The sequence below is a fragment of the Clupea harengus genome, chromosome 16, assembly GCF_900700415.2.
Source record: "Clupea harengus chromosome 16, Ch_v2.0.2, whole genome shotgun sequence".
Lineage (NCBI taxonomy): Eukaryota > Metazoa > Chordata > Actinopteri > Clupeiformes > Clupeidae > Clupea > Clupea harengus.
Window position 1 is genome coordinate 16623916 of NC_045167.1, and position 7281 is coordinate 16631196.

Genomic DNA, 7281 nt, shown 5'->3' on the forward strand with positions numbered 1-7281 from the left:
TGTACGCATCACATTGTAGGTAGTTATTTCAGTTTTAAATACCAGACTTTGACCTAATGGTATGACAATCTGGCTGTTTCTATGGTAGTCATGAAAGATGCAGACTTTCAGGGTTCCAGTCAGGACTTTCTGTGTTGGCCACCTTGGTGACCATTTAGTTTCACGTGCTCTGTGATTATTTTTTGACAAGTGCTTTTGTTTTGGTTTCCATGTGTTTGTTGATCTGCCCAGGGCCGGCTCTAGCCCTTTGGTTGCCCTAGGCGAGATTGAGTTTTGTGCCCCCCCCCCCCCCCACACACACAATACTTAACATCACTGAAGAGACATTAACTTAACCGCTTTACTTTGCATAGCAGTTCAACAATAAATGGTGCATTGACAACAAACACCAGAATAGTTTCAGAACATTTTCTTTTTTATTATTTAAAATAATGTATTACACACTCAAAGTTAGGACTAAATCAACTCCATAAACTGTGCAAAACCATAAACTGTGCAAAACACTCTAAAGCACCTGTAAGGACATTTAAGCAAATTATGACCCTAACTATACCCTCTACAAACAAAAGTGCTTTTATGGATACTGTACGTACCACTACAAAATATCTCAAATACCTCACTACAATTCTTCCAGTCATTTAGGCCACTACTAATGAGGTGGTCATTTTTCTGTGAAAATAGCTTGCAGCAGAAGCAGTACAGAGTATTGTTTTTCCTTGAATATACAAGCCAGCTTCTCTTGATTTTCTCCCCATTTACTAATTTCCTGTAGAAGTGGTTGTGGTTGCAGCTTCTCCCATCATCTCTTTTTGGAAATGTAAAGTCTGGACTGGTCTGGTATGGTCCTCTGCAAACTAACTCTGTCCTTACCGGATCACAGAGGGCTGGCCAGTGAGTTAGGGCCTATCAGGAATTGCGGAGGGTGAGGTGTCTGCAGGCGGCAGAGTGCTTGATGTGGTCCTGGATGTCCCTTCACCTTCACCTGTATTCAAGCATATTGTATAGCCAGACAAGCAGTGTTTAATATAATAAGTGAAATGATCATGAATGTTGTTGAACTTCTTTAAGAAAACAAGCTATTGTATTTAATACGTGCTAACATGTTTCTATTGTACTTTAAAGTATGGATGTGGCTTGAATAAATACTATTAAAAATAGACTCACCTGATGCAGGCGGTGTGTTCCTGGCCTGTGTGTTACTGGCCCCTTGAGTACTACTGGATGTCCCTTCTCCTGCAGCTGTATTTAAACACAGAGTTAATCCATGCTGTTCGTTACACAATTGCATTTGGTCATTTCTATCATCCTACCACATAGTTGCGTTAATACATTTTATCTGACCATGTAACTTGTAGTAGATAAATTACAATTACTGCCACCACTGCTACAAGGCGAAATAATACTAGGCTACTGATTACAATTAGTAGTATTAATGTGATGTGATTATGAAAGTAATAATTGCTAATAATAATAATAACAATAACAAAAACAGCAACAATAGTACTAGTTGTGTAGGCTACTTACAGAGGCGAATCAGGCGTCCTTTCTCCAGCAGGTGCCGGCCTCTGCAAAAATTTAATTTAAAACAAAAATAAAAAATGAAAACAAAACAAAACAAAAAACATATATATTTTAGTATATTCCTGGGGAGGAACTGTACAGAAGGGTGAACACCACCACTATCCCCAAAATGGTTACTGTGTGTATGCACCTGCTAGTTGTGAATTCACTAAGCAGAACTTATGCCATTTATAATGAATGTAGACAGCAACTGTACTTTTCATAACTAGCATACGTTATCCAGATACTGGTCTTTTGACATTTACATCCATGTAGGTTATCAGTGAAGTTACGTTTGCTAGTAATAGCCTACGTAGCAAATTAGCAAAGTAACAGTCGCTAGCTAGCTATAGCTAGCCTAAGTGACAGCAATGAAACGTCCAATATTAGGTGATGCACAATACTACATTTATTTAGTTTGACACCTTAATGGCTGAGATGAGAAGACTTACCTCTATACTTGGCTTTCTTTTCCTCTTCTTCCTTTCTTCGTTTTCGTCCCTGTGCTCCAGATGGTTTAGACAGCTTCATTTTTGCGAATGCTACGTAGCTAACACGCTCACCCCACCCTGGCAGTTTGCAGGAGCCCTTACGTAACTAACGTAATGTAACGTAACTTAACGCAACCACCCCCCCCCCCCCCCCCCCCCCCCCCCCCAATTAGGAAATTATCGACAATAACCATCAATTCAATCTAAAAATCGGGTTTACAAGTAAACGTGTGGCTGAAGGGGCGCCCTAGGATGATCATGATTAATAAACATGTTTTAATTTGCTTGTTATTCTCACTATGATTAATGGGAAGTAGGTCTAAGGGCGACACTAGAGGGCGCCCCCAACCCATTTGTCGCCCTAGGCAGTCGCCTAGTTCGCCTATAGCAATCGCAGGCCCTGGATCTGCCCCTTACCTTGTTTGGTCAACTTCCCTTCTTTGTTCATTTCCTGCCAATTTTGATCATAACCGGTTCCTCATCCTGATTTGTATAACCCTTCCTATTTATACCCTGCTCTGTCTGTGTGTCTTTGTCAGGTCGTCTTATTTAATGTGCTTGTTCAATTCATGTACCCAGTTTGTCCTGACCACAGCTTTGTCGAAGCTTTTGTCTCGTCTGTTGTGATTTCCTGAGTACTTTTGTGCTTTTTTGCTCGTTCGTTTTTCTTTCTTTTGGTGTTTTTGTTTCCTGCCCCTGTTCTGGATTCTGTGTTGGTCTGTGCTCTGTGCCACCTGCCTAGTTTTGTTCCCGTTTTCATTTCACAAGTAAAGCTGAATTACACTGTTACCTTTTGCTTTTGTGTCGTGGTCTTGGGTCCACTCCTGTAGATCCTGGCACAGAATGGAAGAGACTTCAACTGAGATGAAATATCAGTTATACCTTTAGTGCAATGCAGGACCTAAACCTGCTTAGGCTTTCACACTCAGTTCCTATTTATCAGTGTTGGCTCTCTTCATATATGGCATCTGTATCTGTCTAATTAGCTGTTCCCATCAGCGCAAACACACAGGCCTTGGGCTGTGACCTCTCACACCACCATCCCAACTCTGTGCCAAGGCCACAACAAAAGAGGGCGGCAAAAGGTTGAATTGAATGGCTTTATTAACTAACTTAGATACAAAAGAGAATGTGAGATGGGGCCAAGTATTCAGTAAGGCATGAATGTTGTGCGTGTTGAGTGTTGTTTTGTAAGTGTACAAAATGCCAAAGTAAGAATGCTTTGAATGTAAGAATGCCCCCCCCCCCAAGCAGGAGAGAAAGCAGCCCTTTTAACTGATGAGACATTTGTACGCCAGTGCAGCTCATCAGCAATTAGGCAGACAAGCCCAGTCTCCTGGCCCACCAGTAGACAACAACCAGAAAGACAAGCAATACGTTTAGCGGGCCGTAACACCTTCGGTACCCTGTAGATGACAGGAACGCTGCCTTCTGTAGGTGTTGGAGGAAATGGGGGACCTTTGTGCGGTTTTGTAGAAATATTCTAACAAATCTACAAATCACATAAAGTAGTGTGCAAAATAGGTGTAGTAGTGTAAAATAAGGATTAATATACACCGAAGCAGTCGGTCTCGTACCGTACCCGTTCTTTCTGAGGGCCATCAGTGTTACGACTGGTGGGTGTTGTGCAGGACTCAATAGCACGACTCAGCACAGGGGTAGATTTAAAGGGTGAAACGTTTTACTAGCCGGGTTCGGTACACAGGTAGGCAGTCCAACAATTGCAAACAAAACCAAACAGGGAATAGGCAGGAGAATAGTTGTAGGGCAGGCAGAGGTCAGAAGCACGAGTAATCACTTTAACAAGGAGAAAAGCGCTAAACGCTAGGAACACGAGGAACAGTGGAAAAAACAAGGAACATACCATATAACAATAATTTACGAAGACGCAACGAGAAACAAGAAAACAAGGACTATATATACACACACAGGCAACAGATAACGAGGGACAGGTGAAAACAATCAAGGCGGGGCAGACAAAGACACAGGTGGACTAAACAAGGGGAATTAACAGGACACAGGTGAAACCAATGATACACACAAACCGGGAGATTGGGAACAGGTGAGGGGTGGAGACACAGACAACAACAAGAGGGCACATGGCATAGACAAACAAACATAGGGAAAGCACATGGCGGGAACAAGGAAGCACGAGGACTAGACATGGGAACAAACATGTGACCACACAAGGGAGACAAACACAGAAATTAAACACGGACAGAACACAGACCTTACAATCAGGCTTCTAAATGGAGAGTGATACACTCTCGCCACTTTCTCACTCGCCACTTTACACACTGTCACTTTTTTCTGGCACTATCCGTAATATTGCACTACTCCAACACTTGACTTTAGGTTAGTATAGGTTTATTAGGTTAGTATATATGTGTATAGCATACTGTATTGTATATTTATTTTGTATATTTATTATATGTTTATCATATGTGTAATTTATGTTTAGAGTACTTATATGTTATGTCATGTTATGTTAGGTTGCTGTGCGGTGTCTTGTCTTAAGAATTTCAGTGCCCAGTCTGACTGTGTTGTTCTGCTCATCTGACAATAAAAGACTTGAAACTTGAAACTTCCCTACTCTTAATCTAAAGGAGCCTTTAAGTCCTTTGATAATATGAGGTTTGTGCAAGAACAACATGAAGTATACTTTAGTCCCAGAAATGATTGTAAAGTGCTCTCCAGCCCTGAACCCTGAACCGTTTATCCTTTGTCTGGACTTATTTTTCCTCCATTGAGTGCAATTCTCACGTCCGCCCCACCCCCCCTTCCAGTACGAGACTCATGGCCACCATTAGCGCTTCTCTTCCAGAGAAGGCGGCACGAAAGCATGGTGACCACACAGTGCCTGTTATTACAGAACATGTAATAAGCTTTACGGATGGCAAAGCTTTAGTTCTGGTTGCCATCACTCATCTTTTTCAATCTAGCTTGTATCTGAAACAAAACCACCTACAGTACCACCACCACCAACAACAACAATAATAATAATAACAACAACACAAATAATTATTATATAATTGATCATAATATTAATACTACTACTTTGAAACGTTGTGTTACATTCACAGTTGCTGGGAAAGGGAAAGAACTATGGCATTAATTTAACTAACCTAGATACAGGGAGGTTTTTTGATAACATTAATGATGGGAGCGTTTTAAGAGCACATATGCCCATATGCTCATTTTATTTCCTTAATAGAATGTAAGAGGGCACCTTGATCTGCTTCCTGTAGTACACATAATCAAGCAGCTGTAGATGAGGGCAGATGCTCCGTGTGGTGTTCATGAAAGAGCTATTTAGACCAATAAATGTGAGCCAGCCACTGCATTATTAATGTAGAGCACATTCACCAGCATTGGGTGCAATGCCTCATCTGGTGACGAAGAACATACTTGGGAGCAAACAAGGTGTCACCTGCTGTTAAGGATGGACGTGCTGACGCACACACACTGTATACGCACACGTGTGATGAATCTTTAAAGAGCTCCAGTATGGTTACTTTTATTTATACATACTTTAATCTACTGACTTGTTTCAGAGTGAAAGGGCCTGTGTGGAAGGTGCTGTACATAAAGTGGAAGGACAGATTGGGCTGCAGTGGTTCACTAAGTTCCATTAAGATGGTAAGGTCTTCCCTCTCACTGATCTTCACCAAGTGAGACAAGTTAAAGCATGTTTCAAAGATGTATCCTAAAGAATGTGTGACATTCAAAAGAAACATTCATAATAAAGAATGTATGTCACAGGTTTAAAGTGAGACCTTTAACGCCACCCGCCACAGGTGGATATAAAACCTCTCCACACCCTACTCCACACAGAAGACCAGGACAGTTTGTTTAAAATAAATATCTTTATCAATTGCCCACACCGAGCTACATGAATAAGGTCTCCCACACCCTACCCAGCTCTAATGGGGCAAGAACCTCCCTCCGTCAATGGGGGTGGGCATAAGTTTGGGACCCGAGCAGAACAAGTCACACAACACACGTGGTAAACATTTACAAACAAACAATCCGGCAATGCAGACAGTCTACCTAGGGCACTGTGAGGGAAAAGTGAAGGCACTCACTGCACTCCAAAATACTTGGGCACTGCAAACTATTTCCAAGACGCCACTCTGGAACCTAGCCCGACCCGCACCCGGTCCTGGTGACGTCACCCACTGTTCCGCGTCAGCGACCAGGGAAGAAGGAATCCGGCAGTAGATCCGGTGAACGGCACAGCAGAGAAGCCTGAGGAGTGCACAGTCTTCAGTGTAGACAGGAACAAGACAAACAAAAAGAGACTAGAAACCAGCAGAGTAGAATGGGACACGTTCCTTACTGTTTGGAGCCTAGCTCCAGTTGCACGGTGTATAGCCCCGTCGTCTCCGATCTGCCCAACTGTCACTGCCTCCTCGTCCCAATCACGAACCGGGAACACAGCCACCGCTCTCTCCCGTGAAACCAGCAGGCACACAGGCAGGACACCTAAAACCAGCACCGATGCAGACATACAGAGTGCCAACCTGCACCTCAATCCTCCAACCTCCCGTACACCAAACACAGGGCCTTTTAAAAGAGGATTCAACCTATCCCCACCATGCTCTACCAATCAATGAAATGGGAAACAGCTGTGTCTCAATCACTGCCAATGCCAATCACTGGTATGGGCAACAGCTGGGCCCAACTCACTACCAATTCACCCTGTGACATGTACTCTTCTCAAAGTTTGCTCTGTACTAGTATGACACTAGTACCTGGGCAAATGTAAATACAAGAACTGTTAACCTTGGGAATTATTATTTTTTTAAACTCTGCATTAAATCCACATATTGTCCTTGTACATTGTTCCTTCATAGTATTAATTATTCAACTTATCGTCATAGTGCAATCTGTGTGGGCACACAAGGCTTTGGAAAACAGCTATTTATATATGTAATGGCCATCTGCCTGAAGGCCATTACCCTGTAGATGACAACGCTGCCTTCTGTAGGTGTTGGAGGAAATGGTGAAAATTGCTGCAACATGTGACAACATTAAGAACCACTTTTTGCTGCAACATGTGACAACATTAAGAGCCACTTTTCAGATGCTGTGCTGTGCCACTGGACCTTAAGCATTCTATATGAAAGCAGAAGTAGAAGTAAAACCGTGTGATTAGTAGCGACATAAATCTTTTTTCATTTCAGTTCAGGGGAATGAAAACAGGCTTAATTCCCTGAAACTGAAAGTT

At 42.4% G+C, this 7281-nt stretch overlaps 1 long non-coding RNA gene across 1 annotated transcript; it reads right to left on the reverse strand.

Annotated features, from left to right (window-relative positions):
- Positions 1–5902: 5902 nt before the first annotated feature.
- LOC116224157 lies at positions 5903–6931 on the reverse strand. Its single transcript, XR_004165465.1, has 2 exons — positions 6391–6931; positions 5903–6299 (listed from the first exon to the last, which is right to left on the reverse strand). It is a non-coding gene; the product is annotated as an uncharacterized LOC116224157 (long non-coding RNA).
- Positions 6932–7281: the final 350 nt, after the last annotated feature.